Consider the following 19,180-nt stretch of genomic DNA (forward strand, 5'->3'; position numbering starts at 1 on the left):
ATTTGATTTGCTTTCCTTTCATACTACACAACTTTCTACGGTTACTATGCAACGCAAGTTCGACGAACCAACATGTTTGAATGCACGAATATGTTCCTACAAAATGTTTGCCAGTGATTCGTGCATATATTACACAGTTCGCGCAAACATTCATGCAACTTGCACAAATGTTCGCGCAATGCACGCGCTGTGTAATCGAAGCTTTAGTGAGGTATCGAGTTGTAGAACACAAAATGCGATCCAAGGGACCATCAAGGTAGCCATGAAAACTATCATAGTAGGTTCTCTTGCTTGATATCCAGATACGGAATATCGAGTAAGGGAGAGGACCCCGTCTAGGACAAGCTTTACCATCAATTCTTCCAAAAGTGCATGGCTGCAAGCAAAGACAAATGCAGGTTGATTAGTGTTAGTTCTGATGATGGGTTAGATAGGGATACGACGAAAGAATGCCTTTCGTGTAAGATAAGCCAAGTCCTGAATTCTGAATAAAACTAACGAATAGATTGGGACTGCGATTTAAATCCTGCAATCTTCGACAAAACCCCTCTTTGTAGCTGTATGATTATCATCTGAGCTAATGAGCTTGCACAATTGAAAGGATATCGTTAAATTCAATACACCATACAAATATTTTCCAACAGCACCGCCCATAGAAACTGAAGTCTATATTAAAAATTCAAAGGGTCATAACTACCCGTGGAGATCATTGTTGAGATTGAATCAGCGGCAATCTTTCAGCTTGGCTTGGAAGCTATAACCCGTCGAGTCCGTCGTGAATTTTTAATTAGACTTCAATCAACACCAAAAAAAATCTAAAATAGCAGTGCTCCGCAGCCTCTGACACTGATGAAGATCTCATTATGGTAATGGTCGGTTTAGGTCTCAAGCGCGAATATCGAGTGATGGCTACTAATTCCGGAGTTGCTCGGGGGGCGAATGACTCCTACTAGGTCCATTAGGAAGCCGGTAATTGCTCTTTTTACATCGATTTTTGCTGCGCGGCTTGTGCAGGTGATTGACGGTTTTGAGTTGATGGGAACTTTTTCGAGACGCTCGGAGCTGAGTGACGAAGAAGTGTCGAGATTCCGTTTCATCCCACCAAAGTATTATAGCAGCCGCGTGAACAATGAAAATGATTATTCGAGATCAGCTATGCGCCGCTTTGGCATGATCGAAGCGCTGTTTTTTGGGCACATCAATTGCGCGCGTTCGATTAATGTGATTTCAGAGTAGGAGGGCAAGCAGTGTGGATCGCATGAGTTGTTTGAACTGCTGAAGCGTGCGCGATCTTGGGGTTTTTAGAGACCACATCACACATGGGATCTGTGTGTGTTCGTGGACGTAGCTAGAGGTGGGACAGGGGCTCCAGTTTTCTGGCAAAGATCGCCCTTTAAATTTCTTCGGAATCCAAAACACTTCAAAGTCCTTTATCATCTTGTCAGGTTTCTGTGAAGAAGCAAATATTTTACCAATGAACAGTTCGGATTCCGATATGAACATTCGACCACTCACTAACTTTTACGTGAAACAAATTTGATACGTTCCAACAAGCCTGAAGGCTATTCTACTAGTCTTGCTCTTCTAGACATAGAAAAAGTAATCGACTGTGTTGGGCATGAAGGCTTGATTGTAAAATAAAAAAGCTTTAATTTTCCTACAAACATTGTTAGAATAATCCATAGCTATCTGTCAAATCGTACACTTCAGGTTAATTATCAGAACTCCAAGTCTGCGTGATTGTGGCGGACAGAAACCCTGGCTCCGCCCATGTATGTGACCTGGCAGAAGTGGCGGTGATGGCGATTGGATTTTACTTCTAGCTGAAGAGGACCAATCACCCGGGACTGGACAGTGCGTTGTCACTTCGTTCGAGCGCTTGAAGTTCAGTGTTGAAGGTGACGGTCAAGATGGGATTTTTTTTCGGGGCTCCGGACGGATCGATGACTGAGTAAATTGACGCATGTTGTTCACCTGAACCATAATGGGTTCGATTGTTCACACGGTGTGTTTGCGGAGGATCCTTGAAATTTTAGTGGATTTGATGCTTCTAGTATGACTTCAACTTATCGTCTATTTCAAATGCAAATTCGGCTTGCGAGTCTATAAAACTGGAGTCAATTATTTTCCTCATCTGGATGAAGACATGTCTGCTTCAAACATTTCCGGGGCATGATTCAATTTTCTCCGGTTGAATTCAGGGCGTTTCTTCATTAGCAGAGCCCTCGCTCTATGTACATATGCAAATTTATAAATTCCATTCCATCCGGCACTTTTCATACGGTCTCCGCAGCAATCATTGCAGATGCCCTGAAGGAATTTTTGAATTGCATTTCACCACTTTAGGAGTAGAATTCCACCGTTGTCTATCGTATAATGCTCATGGGGTCGGAACCGAAGCTTTCGGGAATGTGTAATGGAATAGCAATGTAAATCAACTACTTATACGATTTTGACACCGAGCATAAGGGAATTGTGCTAGATATAAAATTTGTTTGAGGTAGCGTTAGAGCATTTTTTCACAGATGAAAAAAATTCTCTTTTTCTCTGAAGAGCGATGTTTTTGAAGTCAAAGGTTTATCTCAATATTGATACAAAAATCACTCAAAATTTCCAATCACTAGTTTACAAATTATAACAATTTAACTAAAGTGAAGAAGCCCTGCACGAAAACTGTCTTTCTCAAAGTTGTTCATCTCGTCAAAATCTACAACTTTGCTGAAGATATCATGAAGCTATTCCTTCAATTGGTTTAATTATATCAATTATTAAAAATTGCCAAAAAATTCACTTAAGTCAAATCGTTGCTGCTTTTGAACTCGTGATTGGGTAAATCACACAAAAATTTCTAGCTTTTACGATGGGCTGCCATAAAATGTTGAATCATCCCCGCATGACATTTTCTGCCTACTCTATAACATATATGATTAGATCTCAGTAATATTTGAATTAGAGCTTCGTTCCTTAATCCCAAGCAATTCATCTTGTTGAAATTTACGGACTACTGATTCGGATAAACAAATAGTCCAACAGACGAATTTATTTTCGTTCAATTTTCTTCAGAAGCATTACCGTGTAAACAGCCTGAATCCAGCACATAACGCCGTGGTTCAAACATTTAAAATAATAAAATAAGTATTCAAAAAGCTCTCTGAAAAATGCCATAAGTAGCGCCATATGCCATATGAGGAAGGAGTTTAAGGAAAGGCGAAAACTTATATCCTGGAAAATATAACTCATTATCATATTGGCCGCTAGGGATATTAGGCTAAAGTGTCTATAGCAAGATATGGGCAGTATCGTCTAAAACTCTAAAGCAATAAGAAGCCACCCCGAAAATTTTGTGTTTCCACTGAAATGATAATAGGGCAATTCGCCTTATGTTGAACGGCTAAAAACGTCGACTATTGTTGAACAGCCCGTGTATTCCTTATGGTGTGTTCAACAGTTAGCGAGCATTTTGACCGTTCAACAATTAGCGAATTACCCTATTGACATTTTCTGGATTATGAATATTGCCAAATCACGATGCATTTTTCTTGTGATTTTAAGCCCTAGATGTCAACCACAAACCGTCCGCAGTACCGAATTTTGAATTTTGGTACCTAATATTATAAGTCATGCTAAAATAATAGTAATATAAGATTTGGAAAACAAAGAGATTCTGTCCACAGGTAATTGAAAAATAAAAATGACATTTCAGCTTCAGCTTGAGCGGCCGCTCGTGTATGCTACTCCAGTATAGCCCAGGGATTGAATCCTAAGAAAATTGAGAGAATCTCTCACGTATCGCTCTCTGTAACTATCATAACATGCTGCACATTATGAGAGACTGTTTATCGTATACTGCTACAAGTTTGATCAGATTGGGGGGATAGTAGTGCATGATAAAACCCCTCTAAACATGCTCCAAGCCTGGGGGACACTGTTGTTATTGGAAGTTCGTGGATTGTTTATCGTGCCAGTAAAGAAAAACACCTATCCCCAACGGTAAACAAGCGAGAAAAATGGATTTTATCATCGCTCTCTCGTTGGGGCTCTCGCTCGCTGCTTCCATTTATCAGACTTGTTACACCTTGCGATACAATGACGATCGTGGACCGCAACAGATGGGATGTTTTTCTTTGCTTGCTTTGATCGTGCTTCATTCTCAAATGAGAGCGAATTCTGCAACGCCTGGTATAGCCAGATCAGCTGCACTTACACAAGGAACCAACCGAATGACTGCTTGGGACTAATAGACACCCTCAGTGTATGGTGCTGGTGATCTTCTATTCGTACGTCAGAATGCTGACCAATGTGAGGAAGGGGGAGGAAATGATGTGACACTTAAACTGGCCCACTGTAGACCGTGGAGTCTGACTGCATCTACACCAGTTCATGCGGGAGTGTATGGATTGAGGGAAAGCCATGGCAGAGAGGTTTGCTTTTATGGTTAGCAGACTGCCGATGTATCAGGCGTTAGGAAAGGCGTGCTATAATGATGGAAGAATGGAAGCGTTAGGGAAACGGTTTCTTGTCCATCAATGGTTCTAACGTTTGCTATGAATGAATAGTCTGAGTGTGATAGATTAAGAATGGATGATGGAAGCAAGTGAGAGATACAACTGCAAAGTACGAGGAAAGGGACGGGCTTGGGATTGAACCCATGACCTTCTGCTTATGAAGCAGAAGCGATAGCTATTAGACCACCAACCCCGTTCAATTGAAAACAAAAATGACATTTCAATCAATAAACTTGAATAACAGCCTACTAAGATTCTGCCATTATATCTGTAGGCAAGAAACGTCAAGAACGAATCACCCCTCGATGTTTTAAGGCTAGCGTAAAAAGCTGAAAATGTTGAAATTTCAGAAGAACTGTGAAAATTTCATTCAAATCGGTCATTTATGGACCTCAGATATAACTTTTTGAAGTGGAACATTTTGTGGAAAATCGAAAGAGCTGCAAATATATAGGCTCATGAAAAGTTGTTTTGAGTTCAATGACCGCCCATGGTAGAACATGAACCTCTTTAAGTATAGGCCTTAAGTTATACAAGGGTCAGCAGTGACCCTTCAAACGATTAGGAACAAGGTTTACACCTATACGAGCTTATAAAAATACACCCTACCAGAATTTGAGTTCGACATCTATTTAAGGTTGTTAAAGAAAAACTTGTAGGTCATCAGATCTACAAGCGTAACGAGTGACCGTTCAAAATTTTGCAAACTAAAATAGTATTTATACAGGCCTTACTATGTTTTGAGTTCAATGACTATTCAGGGTTATACAAAAGCTTCTTTAAGTACAGGTCTTAAGAACTACAAGTATAACTAGTGATCTCGCGAACAATATCTATAACCATATACCAGTAGCGTAGCTGGGGAGGTGCGGTGGGTGCGGTCCGCACCGGGCCCCGAGCTTCTAGGGGCCCCAAAATCGCAGTACGGATATCTCATAGCATTAAAAGATCGACATAGCTTGTGAGAAACTGGCAATTTGTAAGATCCAAAAAAAAAAATGAGCATGATAAGCATGATATTTTTAATATTTTAGAGTGGGTTGAGGGCTCCGGGAGGACCGTGACTGGGGGCCCCTAAAATGTGGGGCCCATAGCCACGGTCCTACCGGGGCCCACAGCCCAACCTTAATCTACCCACATTTTACACATTTTAGGGATCTCCTCCTGTATAGTTATTTTTCTTGTTGTTGTTCAATCGATAGCACGCATGAGAAATCCGAATCTTCTAATAGCTAAACTGGCCCTGATGTAGATACTTAAGTAGGCTGAACTACCTATGTTGAAGATGTTGAGTCTAATTACGGCTTTGGATTCATAATTATTTATATTTATATAATACTTCATGAATTCTGATTTTCAATCAAATCTAACCAAGTTTGTAGGCCTCCAGAATTTTGGAGCATTGGTGAAATTTTAACCTGTATATATTTTCTTACGATATTAGCTATTCTCATTGTCACTCATTTTAGAAATTTGACAGAAATGTTTGAGATATTCTCAAAAGCATGAATTTTGTAGAATGAGTAAGCCAACGACTTTAGGTCGTCTATTTATTTTCATTTAAATCCTAGACCACAACGGAGGGCGAGAAAAAATATTAACGTTCAACGCTCCGTTATCGTAATCATCGTGATCATCGAAACTTCCAAAGCAGTTTTTCTGTTCAAAACACGAAATTAATCGATGAAAATGTGTTCACTGTGGTTCGGTTGTAGAAAAGAATACAGTAAACACATTTACCATAATTTTGTTGATTTTGAACGAAAAAACTGCTTTTGAAAATTCCGAAATCAATGACGGATCCTGCCCCCTTAGGGTAGGCTTACCAGACGGTATCCTTTGGGAGGACATGTCCTCCTTTTTGATCATATATCCTCCCGTCCTCCTTTGCGTTGAAAATGTCCTCCTCTGAACTGAATAAATAATTTGATATCAATTAGTTTTCTAATTATTTATTTGTTAGAATCTCTAGGTATTTATTCACTTCGAATAAGGATGAAAGATCTTTCACTTCTAAACCCAATGGTAAAATTAACGAGTTTAGAATTGAATGTGAAATACTAGATAAGACACCAATTATCTAAATAATGTTCGATTATCCTTTAAAAGTATACCTTTGAAAACTCTATATTGTCCCCTCGCTGTGCATGTTGAGCGACCTTTTCCATGCTGTTTGAGGACTTATTAATGGGTTGAAATGCTTTTGGATTTTTCAATACACATTTTTTGCACTCAAATTTTAAGTATATTACAATTATCTTATATTGGGGTTGAATTCAAAAACAAACTTATCAATCATATAACCAACCTTTATTTTATCTTAAAAAGTGATATTCAAAACTGCATACCACGGGTCCAATTATTTAAACTCTGAGGAGAAAAAATAATTTTGAGTCATATTATATGAATATCTATTCAACAGAGGCACAAACCCTCTTCATCTTTTAAAAAAATATATAATGTAACAAATAAACTTTAACTCTCGTATGGAAAACAATTTAATTTATTTTTTCAGAATTATTCACCAAAATTATATTTTTTGGAAAAAAATGCTCTATTAAATGAAATCAAATTAAATTCGGTAAAAACAGACCAAAATTCTTTGCTTTTCTAAGCCCAATACAAAATATTTTTCTTTAAGGTTGTTGTTGTCTTAGGTTTTGTATCAGAGAAAATAGAACACTAAGGTTTGTTGCTAAGGATTTTCGTCATAAATGAGTCCACTGCTAAGATTTTTTTCGGTGCAGATACACGGTTTTTCACAGTTTCAAGGAACAACTTTTTAGTTTATTGCTTTTCGAACAAATGACAAAAATGTCGTCCTTTTTCAGAGTCAGTGAAGCAAAATGTCCTCCTTTCTGAAATATTCTTCTGGTAAGCCTACCTTAAGGGCACAAACTTGAGTAAAAACAGATTAAATACAAAAAGTTTACAAATTTTAATTTAATTTATTATTTTAAACATTGAATGTATATTGAAATTTTTCAGATTTAATTTTTAAATCATCCAAAAATACCTACCAAAAATCATCCAAACTTATTCTCAAATGACCGTGAATAACTCATCAGGGCCACCTTCTTAAAACATTTCTCCTGGTAATTTATACAAAACTATGCCATGGATTTTTTTTTCATTAAACGTATTCAGAGATTCCTTTAAGATTACGTTGAAAAAAACGAGAAAATATTTTCAATTATTCATTTTGGAATTTTTCCAGAAATTTTTGCAGAAATTCTTTATTTTTTCGGAATAAACACAAGCAACAAATCCAGGGAACTTTTTTCAGCGCTTTCATGTAGAAACTGTACAGAATATTCTAAACAACGCCAGTAGGACTTTTCTAATATTAAAAAAAAAATACACTACAATATTGCTAGTAATAATAATCTATCTGGTTTTCCTATATGGTTGTAAATTCATGAAGGTATTTTCAATCAAATTGCCACAGAAAATCCGAAAATTTATACCCGGATTTTCTCAAGGATCGTTCAAGAACTCCTACAGAAATCATTCTAGGAATTTATCAAGGTTTTAATCACAAACTGAGAAGGCCTCTGAAAACCACTAGAAGGATTTCTTGGCGTACCGTTGGCCAAGAAATCCCACGGTTTTCCTAAGTATTCCTTTACCACTAGCTTCAGGGATTCTTTGTTTTATTTATTTCAAATATACTTTCTGAAATTTATTTAAAATTTAAAATTTTTTAAAATTTTCCATCTGGTATGAGTAAGTTTGAATACCTCAGATAATTGGAAATCCTGTTAGATTTTTAGTCCCTCATTTTTTCCAGGGAGCTGTTAGAATTCTGTTATAAGAAATCTCTCAAAAATAAAAAAAAAGAATCCAAAAATTTCAGGAATTTTGACAGAGTTCCAGGAAAATATTTTTACTTCAGCAGAATTCCTGCATGTTTTTTTAAGGCATATTCCAAAATTTTATCTCTAGATATCTCTATGAGTTTCGCTGGGATTCTTCATAAAATAATATCAATAATTACATCATCTTGATTGCCTCCAAGATCCGCATAAAAAAACACAGAAAAATTCAATGATTTTCACAATACTAAAATAGAGCCGTTTCATCAGCTATTTTCCTATGAATTGATATATTTTAACACGGGCCTTTAAAGCGTTCATCTAGGTATAACCGTAAGCAAACTACTAAATACCGTACATCATACAGAAAGTTATCCAAGAATTCCTTCAAAGATCGAAAGAGATGATCCAGCCTCGGGCTGCAAATCTCTTAAATAAAGACGTCTATCCTTCAAAGATCCTTTAAAACAGAAATTTATAGGAACTTCAGCAGCAATTGCTTCATATATATTTTTTTATTCCTAAATCCTCGTACTAGCAGTTACTAGCAGAAAATATTTTGACCTTTAAATCACGTTTTTTTAATAATCAACGTTGTTGACAAACATTTGTAGGTATGTGTAAGCTAATAAGACATATTTTGCAAACCTCTATTTGAGGGGCCCCCAAATCTACCTCCGCACCGGGCCCCCAAAACCCTAGCTACGCCACTGCCAAATACTCATTAAGAAACATTCGTCATTTTTTGTGTACAACGGCCGTTAAAGCTATACAAGAACTTCTGGGAGTAAAGGCCTACCAATTTTTCGGAGGATCATGAACGCGGATTATATATGTACGGGCTTATACATTTTTCTCTACCAAGATTTGAGTTCAACGACTACTACTTGGATTTTGCCTTTTAGGGTAATATCCACACATGTTCATATAGTTAGGCTTATTAAGTTTCGAGCTAAGCGACTATTGAAGATTATTCTAAAACTCCTTTGAGTTCAAGTCTTTAGATCTACAAGCGTAGCTAATGATACCTCTAAGGTTTATGAACAACATTTATACACAAATAGGCTCATGAACACATGGTCTGTCAAGTTTTGATTTCAACATCCAATCAAGCCTTTACAAAGGTTTCTACAAGTACAGGCCTCCAGATCTACAAGCGTAATCACTGATCTTCGTTGATATATGAATGCCCAGACAACCAGAAGTTGCATTAGTTTACGTAATAACTCGTACAATCGTCAGATTGATGAGTTTCCTATCATAAAACGCTTTTTTCTGAGATCATTCGTACATTTTGATTCGTCTCGTACACAGTCAGTCGATTCAATCCGTAGCAGCTGTCAAATCGACATTTGTTATTATAAGTTAAGTCGTATAATATCGCAGGTTAGTTCGGTAGAAAATTTATACACTCGCATTGTATGCTATTATTCATCACATAATATATGCACTTATATCGCCTCCACTTTTGTACGAAGAAGGCCTTTTGGCGACATTTTAAACGTGAAATTTTGCACATGCAAAGCCTCCAGGTGAATTCGTTGTATGTACATTTTGGTTGTATGGGTGAAAAGGCTTTCTGCTGATTGTGAGCAGTGATGTTAATACTCATCACATCATATGGAGCAGCTCAGATATCAATTTGAGAAGCTCCAGTCTGATGGAATGCTTAAGGTGAAACTCCCTTGAATCCGTAATTTTCTGTTTGAATGTAGTGGTACACAAGAAATATTCCTTTATTTGTTGGTAATAGTGAAATAACAATTAATAACAAGCCGTTGCCAGTCATCCCTGTATCAGTTGCAGTCTTTTTAATTCTGACATAATAATTTTGCTTGATGCCGTACATTACATCAACATTCCTGACAGCACTGCAAGCGAGCAGCCGACTTGAAATTAGAAAAATAAAAAAACTGGAAAGTTGTGATTGTTTTAACCACGGATCTGTAAAGTTTTAAGGGGGCAGGATCCGTTATTGATTTCGGAATTTTCAAAAGCAGTTTTTTCGTTCAAAATCCAGAAAATGTACATGAAAATGTGTTCACTGTATTCTATTCTCTAACCGAAACATAGTGAACACATTTTCATCGAATAATTTTTAGATTTTGACAGAAACACTGCTTTTGAAGTTTCGATGATGACGATGATTACGATGACGGAGCGTTGAGCGTTAAGTTGTATTTATCAGAAATAAACGAGAAGGTGCCTATCAATAAACAATTAATGAAAGTAAACTGAGTACGGTGTTTAGTGAAAATGATATAATTGGTCGAAAAGTATGCTTTTCTCGCGGGTGAGAAGGTGTAAACAAACGAAGGAATGTTCGTCGCTCGTGTTGAAATTTAGCACGGTTCGTGAAATTTGGAAAGTTAGCAGTTGTTGAAACTACAATAACGGTAACATAACGGTGTTCTGATATCCAGTTAGCAATTTGGGAGTGATTAATTATAGGTAAATGAAATATATTGCGAAAAAATGTGAATCGCCGGCAAATTTGTTTGTATGTGTGAGGAAGCCATTTTCCCTACCATGACAGGGATTCCTTCCTATATGTCCTAGTACAAATCTTGGATTACTTATAGGAAATCACCCAACCTTCAAGGTATCTGCTAGAGAAGAAGTGTTAGTCATAATACTCTGCTCGAACAGAATCAGTCACGAGTTGATGAATTGGCATGTATCAGATGATGAATCATTATCTGATCATCGCAACATCTCTATGAACATAATAATGTAAATTCGCAGACTTTGCATTTTTTTATATTCTACAAACTGTGAATGTGACCAAATTCCATGGATTCACTCCGTCCCATTGGAAATCCTAGTGATTTGGATGTTTTCACTTCTGGTGAATTGGGACACATTTGTCCTTGCTTCACGGGACGAGTGGACGTCTGACTATTTGTAAAGGAATATGTCAGATAGTCAGGCTGCTTCTAAAGCTCTTGCTTCTGCAAACTCAGGGTCGAAGCTTGTTATCACACGTCGAACTCAATTTAAGTAACTGAATTCAGTGAACTCTGTAAACCTGGTCTGGGTCCTGGCTATTCTTCCATTGCTGAGAATGAATTGGCTAATGAATTAGCTCGCAATGGAGCATTGCATGGCCCTCAGGCAGCTATTTCAATTTCTATGTGCTGGGTTAAGCTTCAGCAATTCTTGGGCGGCAACTCAGCACAAAATATATTACGTGTTCTTCTATTTTACTGAGCCATTCCCAAAGGTGGCTAAGTGTTTAACAAATCTGTCAAAACAGAATTGCAGTATCTTGGTTACAACCTTGACTGGCCACTGCCGACTCAACTTTAACATTCAGCGTGTTGACTCATTTGTGTGTGTGATAGTTGTGATTCCGACTGAGGAACTTCTTATTACCTGATATGTATCTGTCATGTTTTCACGCTATTGCGATTAGAATTACTTGGTAAACACTTATCAAGTGAAACTGATTTCAAAAACCTGATTCTTCAGGATTCTTAATCCGCTGAGGTAATGAGCTATAGGCTCTCTTTACGCTCATGCGTTTTGCAATGCCCTTTTAAGGGCACTGTTATAACCCATTGTTATATGGAGCTACATCCTCTCATTTCGTTTATGCGATTTTCCCTCTTCTAGGAACCCCACTCCTATTTCCTCCCATTTTTCCCTTCTTTTTCCTCTCCCATCGGGTAGATCATGAAATAGGTCGAATATGGCGATGGCACAAATCACCCAAATGGCGAGGAACGTGCCTCTGAAACCGGCACGTTTGATTTGTCGTGGATAGTTTCGTAATTAATTTGTGAAGGAGAAAGAAAACGCTTGTAGAAAGGTAGAACATCCTAGAAGCTCCTTCCAATGCAGCCAACATTGTTCCACCCTATATCAGAACGACGGTAGTGCCGCTAGCCACCACCAGGGCTGCGCTAAATCACATGAATGGGCGGCCATGGGGTAACGAAATGGGTGGCCAAGATGAGACGGAATACGTCATGGACGAAAATGTATCAACGGCCTTAAGGTTCGGGGTCAACGATCACCAGAACGATACTTCACAAGTTTGGTGACAATAGCCGTGTAAAAGGTTCGGAGAAGTTTCATGGAAGTTCACGTAGTGAAATACGAAATAAATTGGAGAGAAGTTAAAAAGGAAGGAGAAAGGAATTGAGTGTAAAACCTAAATAGAATTTACGTAAAGAAAGAGGTTACATACACAGAGGTTTTGGTAAATCACCTTTTCTAGTGTCCGAATTTTTTTTTATCTGGTTGGATTCATTCAAATTTGCGTTTTCTCTTATCAATTGCCTGTGTAAATTGAAGGTATTTCTTCAATTCCTTGTCGAAGGACACTCCTCAGTTTCGAACTCCTGGAAGTTGTTTTCTAAATTTGCTCCTTGAAAAAGCATGAAAATGATTTCTATGAGAAATATATGACGAAATTCCTGAATGAATCCTTGGAGTAATCCCTGGAGGAATACCTGGGAGAATTTTTGGAGGAATTCCAGAAGGAATTTTTGGAGAAATCTCTGGAGGAATTGTTAAAGGAATTTCTTGAGGAGAAGGAACTCGTGGAATAATATCTGGAGAAATTTCGCGTGGTATTCCTAGAGCAGTTCCAAAAGGAATCTCTAGAAGAATTTCTTTCAAAACTCATTGAGGAATCCATAGATAAATAGAGAAATCTCTGAAGGAATTCCAAACAGCACTTCCGAAGAAATTCTTGGATATCTGGAAGAATCTCTGGAGGAATTCCCTGAGGAAAACCTGACGAAATTCTTGCAGGATCATTAGAGAATTGTCAAGAGGAACCCTTGAAAAATTCCTGGAGGATACCTTTGAGAAATACTTGCAGGACTGTTTGGGGAAATTCATGGATAAATCATTGATGAAATTTCTGTACAAATCTCTGCAAAATTCCTGAATGGCTCCCTGCATAAATTCCTGGAGGAAACCTTGAGGGAACTCCTGAAGGAATTCCTGGATAAATTCTGGAAGGAATTCTTAGAGCAACTCCCAGAGGGATCTCTGAAATAATTTCTTGGGGAATTCTTCGAGGAATACTTAGATAAATTTGTATACAAATCACTGAAGTAGAGGGAGATAAATATCGGAATTTTCGGAAAAATCTCTGGAGAAATATCTGATAAAACTCCTGGATGAATGCATAAAAAAATCCTCGAAGAATCATTGAAGAAAAACCTGGCGGAAAACCTAAAAAAAAATTCTTGAGGAGCCCTAAAAGGAACCATGGTTAAATTCTTAGAAGAATCTCTGGAGGAATGTCTGGAAGAATTCCTGGAGCTATTTCGGAAGAAATCTTTGGAGGATTTTCTGGAGAAATCCTAAAGGAATAAATCCCTTGAGTAATTCCTCGAGAAATCCCTGTAGGAATCCTTGGAGCAATCCCTAGAAGAATCATTGGAGAATTTCCAGAAGGAATCCGTGAAGAGAAATTCCTGAACGAAACCTTAATGGACTTCTTGAAGCAATCCTTGAAGGAATCCTTAGAAGATTTTTTGGGGAATTCGTTAAGGAATCTCTAGAGGTATTTATAGAGAAATCACTGCAGGAGAGGGAGAAATCTCTGAATTCCTGGAAGAATCCATTGAGAAATTCCGGAAGGAATGATTAAAAAATCCAAAAGGAATACCTGGAGCAATTCTTAGAAGCAAATTCTAGAAAAAAAATTGTTGGGAATTCCTAGAAGAATTTCTTGAGAAAGCTCTGAAAAAGAGAGAGAAACATCTGAATTTCAGGAAGAGTCCCTGGAGGAATATCTGAAGAAATTCCTGGAGGAATCCCTAGAGAATTTATTGGAGGAATCATTACAGGAATTCCTAGTGGAATCCCTTGAGGATCCTAAAATGAATATCCGGAGGAATTCCTGGATGATACCCTGGAGAAATTCCTGGAGGAGTACCTGAAGGATTGCTGGGGTAGTTTCTGAAGGAATTTCCCTCGGATTGCCTGGAGGAAACATTTGTAAAATTTCTTGATAAATCCGTTTCCAACAAAGCTATCTAGGAGAGTCCCTGGAGAAATTTAATTTTTTTTTTGTTTAGAGAGACTTTACCCAGAAGGGACATTCGTGGAAATTTCTTTAGGAATATTAATTCTTGGCAGTACTTTGTAGGAGAATTTCATGTAAGATCTTCTTAGGTAAGAGTTATATCTGAGAGTATTCCGATTATTGGCATATCTAAAAAAAATGAAAGAATAATAAAAAAGACTTCTCGGAACAAAACATGGAAATTTTCGAAGTGAACCTTGGAATGATTATTCGTGATAATTTCTATAAGAACTACTATGGGGTAGGTGTATCAGTTATGGACATAATGGTTCCCTATTTCGCTATACGGGATTACTGAAATGTCTTCACATTTTGAAAGGTTTTGTGTGTTCTAGTTGTGAGATTCAAGATATATCTTGATGTTTAAACATTCAAAAATATTTGAAATGTGAAAGTTATCGAAATTTCATGTAAGGCCAAATAGGGAACTACTATGGCCATAACTGGTACACTTGCCCAAAATATCATCGTTTTTTTTCTGAATAAGGCGCCCTGGATAAATTTCTGAAGCACTCCTGTTGAAAATTTCCTGTAGTAATTCCAGAAAAAAAACTTGTATTCTCGAAAGATATACATCTAATCAAAATCCGTGCACGCTATAGAGCGAAGAGCTACTTGGGCTTTTCCATGATTGACTTTGGGTATGTAGGGTTTAAATAGGCTGAATCGTCTGAAACTTTGCCATAAGAAGCAATTCAATACGTTGCATATTGTTGTCAAATATGAGCTCCATCCGTCTCCATGCCACCGCCCGAATAAAAAATACAATACAAAAACAATATAACGTATTGTAACAGTACCATTCGATATATTGGAAATACAATACAGTATATGTAAAATGACAATACAATTACAGTACAATATATTGTTTTGAACAGTTCACTGTATGGTATATGAGATTTTTGCAATATAATGTATGGGTGGTTAAGTATCGTAACAATACAAATATAGATATTTTCTCATACAAACATTTTGAAGATACAATACGATATAATGTTCATGTATTGAACTGTATCATGGTTGCATTCGTCGTTACAGCTTATGTCAAGTGACTTCTAAAAAACTACTTATTTTAACTTTTTGAATATTTTTCACCCAAAATTTCTTGCTTTCTGAACTTGTTTTGTTTATTACTTTCAGCAAAGCTACATAGAAAAAAGCAACAGTTGTTTTACGCGAAAATAGGAATTTGACCAAAATTGTAAGGTATAAAACCAATTAAAAACAATACAATGTTCTGTTACAATATATTATATTGTTTTTGAATTGTATATCCAAACAAGAATAATATTGCTTCGACATTCAATTACAATACGCTGTATTGTATCCAATACGTTATATTGTACATTAAAGGTTTATTCCATTCACTGAATGATACGTTTTTATCCGGGCGTAAATCTAATACAAATGAGTTCTCTCTGAAACGGCCTGGCCATCGGCACACATCGTTAGAATTCCTATTTCATGTCACTGATCGCTAGTATATGCTTAAACCAGAGGGTGATTGTTTCGGTTTTCCCGAATTGGTGGACCCTTCGTACGCCTGCTAAACAGTTTTGGCAAAAAGGACAATTTTTTGATATATCATAGCAATTTCTTCACGTGATATGTCTCATATTTCCCTTCAAACATAGAGCAAACTTAGTGGCATCGTATAGAGTGAAGATGTAACTTTCATTTGAAGCTAAAAAAAAATTAGCGGCCATTTTGAATTCTGCCACCATCTTGAATTTTGTTGGAAAAATCGTTTTCTCACCTTTAGCGCACCGCTGGGTTTCAATTTTGAGATCACCATCAGTAAACTGAAAAAAAAAAAACAGGTTAAGATAGGTTACTAACACTAGATGTGCAATGGTATTTACCCTATGAGACGACGACACTTATTCTACAACTTTAAACCAATAATGCGTCAAAATTCAAGAGACATTTTTAATGCACTAAACGGAATTTGATTTATTTTTTAGCTGTACAGATTTTGATACACTTCGGTACTGAAAAAAGTCCTTAGTGAAAAGGATTTTTTTAAATACACGGAAAAATTTATGGAAGAATTCCTGCAATGGTTCTGGAATAAATCTATTTCTTAAGATATTTGTTATTGCCAACGCATCTTTCAAAGTCAAATTATCTAATACTTTATCATGTTCAGTATATTTCCGGTTATAAGACCATTTTCATATTCCTTTCTGTCGATTGTAACAAACTTATAGTTCCTTGACGTTCAATGCTACAGTCAATATAAAAAAAGTTATATGCTTATGGCATAGATTGCGGGCTTGTAAAAAAAAACCTGCAGAACAATCACACTTAGATAAATCTACCGGATAACCAAACTCTCAGTTTCCTATTATCATGTTAATTTAAAGTTTCGTCCTCTAAATAAGTTCAAGTTTCAATTCTGCTAGCCATTACTGCCACCTATCACCTATTATATTTCAGTCAAGGCTTCCGCAACACTCATCTCAGAACGCACCCAACCGAAGGCTCAATGTTGCGTTAAATGGTTCCAGCATAAATAGCAATTGAGTCGCTTTTTGGGGTCTTTTACGCACCAAGCCCGGTTACCAAACGGCTCCAGTTTTTTTTTTGCATAAGCTGGCCCCAAGCTTCAGATAACTGTCGACAGACGCGCTCGCTGCACAGTAGGCCACGAAAATTAATCTGACACCGGCTGTCGCCTTTGGACGAGTTTTTGCCATTGTTGTTGGGAGCCCCACAGTCAACCACCACCACACAGTGGTCCAAATTCCAACTATGTTGTAAACATAAAAAATTTCCAATTTTTTACTATTCTGGTTCATGAAAAAGTTATGAAACATGTTAAGGGTTGCATATTTTGGGGAAGTATTGAAGATAATTGTATGACTTCGTCTTTCAACTAATAATACATTTTGAAATTGTCTGTTTATCAGCTTTTCCAAAAACTGAACCTCTGTGGCCCGGTGGTTATTTTACGGGGGTTGATTGAATATACGCGTTATTGGTGCGAAACCGTCATTGTTTCGCTACTGATCGCTCGTTGAGGTGCGTCGATGTCGAGATGCGGTTATGGTAATATTCAATTGGGTGCAATTGGACGCACAAAAAGTGTCGACATAATTGGACAACCAGATTGGATTCGTTCGAGTTGGGAAGTCATGCCTAATCTGAATTGATTGGTTTTTACGGGGTTTCTGAGTGTGTTACATTGAGCTGTAATTAAAAATGAATTGCGCACTAAATAATTCATCGCATATTGAAGGCTCAAATCATACGAGATGTGATGTAACCAAAACTATTGCTAACATTACATATCAAAAGGAAATAACACAGCGCAACAAAAATGGCATTTTTGCATGTCTCAATAGTCAAATTATGTGTCTCTAGTAGATTTGGGGTCACTGAATCTGATGCCGTTCTCAGAAATTTCCCAGCACGTCACCATTTTTAGTTACAGGTCGCCAAAGTTGTATTAAACATTGGTTTTATTCATGTTTACCTTAAATTTATAGAATATTTTATCAAACTTTTTTATGATATTATTCACCAAGCAGGCAAAAGAGGACCTAAACTTTCGATTAAGTTATATTTTGGTTGAATTTGCAAGATTAAATTTAAATTAAACCGATTTTTCCAACATGCTTGCAGTCTCCATACAAAATTCTTCGTTTCTCTTATATGGCAAAATACAATACTTTTCTAAATCATCAAAAATATCTTTTCCTTATCAAAAGTATTATAATCTTTGATGATAAGTATTGTTATACACGTAAACTTTGTATTCTGTGGCAAATTGATCAAATAAATTGCCTTACAAGCTGGCAAACTTGCATGCAAGTTGGCTGAAATAGTCAATTTTTGCATTTTCAACAACCAATATCTCAAAAACTAGACGTGCTATGATATTTCTGTATACGGCAATGAATTCAGCAACCCTTAATTAAGTAAATAGAGGTATTTTGATGATGGAGACAAAAACGTGTTCCGCATTGTAATCAATTGAAATGCTTTAAACTATAGATTGAAACTCTTTTATGTACGTATTTGAACCCAAAAAGCTACAATAAAAGATGCTTCATTTAAGGGTGGAGTGAAATATTACAGGTTTTCTTTACTCATGAAGATATTTAACAAAACAGTGAACAAATAACTTGCTCTTCAAAAAAAGCTCTCAATGTATCCTGCCAAACGACGAGTAGAAGAACGTGATAAAATTATAAATTCTGTTGAACAACCCAAAACTGCATGCTGATGAAGGTAGCGGAAATAGTAGAACTTTCAAATATAACTAACTACGTTCGCAATGTGGGACAAATCTTCAGAGTGCACTGCCAAGCGGGTGTAGGTGAATGTGCTCCAACAGACGACGCCGGCAGAAATTGCTGCAGTGCGGGTAAGTTTTCCTCATGTCGCGAAAAATTCTTTACAGCGCTCGAGAGAGAAAGAAATGATAAACAAACACGCCAGACTACGCTTCCCAGTTCCTTTTTCCATTTGCTGAAACAGCAGAACAAATTGGAACTGCCAGTTCGGGAACGAGCGAATGGCTAAGATTATAGCCTGGAATTGCTTCCTCTCTGGTTGCGTTATTAGTGATGTGCTGAATCTGCCAGACCGGATTGTAAAAGTGTATACCTTTATTGATTGTATTTCTAATGGATCCTTATAATCATCAGGGTTGGAGTTGTAATCAAAAGATATACCCATCATTATATACGCTGAGATCATACCCAAGCCGACCTGCTGATACCTGATTCGAAGAGTTACAGTCAACTCTCCGAATCGCATACGCACTAATCTGCCCTTCTACGCTTACTTATACCGTTTTGATT

General features: G+C 37.1%; 1 long non-coding RNA gene across 1 annotated transcript in view; it reads right to left on the minus strand.

The window, feature by feature from the left end:
* Nucleotides 1-16,165, minus strand: part of LOC110678942 — a 33,656-nt gene extending 17,491 nt beyond the window's left edge. Inside the window, exon 1 of the long non-coding RNA XR_002502067.1 lies at nucleotides 16,126-16,165. This is a non-coding gene — a long non-coding RNA (uncharacterized LOC110678942). The remainder of the gene's footprint in view (nucleotides 1-16,125) is intronic.
* Between the last annotated feature and the right edge of the window lie 3,015 nt (nucleotides 16,166-19,180).

The sequence above is a fragment of the Aedes aegypti genome, chromosome 3, assembly GCF_002204515.2.
Source record: "Aedes aegypti strain LVP_AGWG chromosome 3, AaegL5.0 Primary Assembly, whole genome shotgun sequence".
Classification (NCBI taxonomy): Eukaryota; Metazoa; Arthropoda; class Insecta; order Diptera; family Culicidae; genus Aedes; species Aedes aegypti.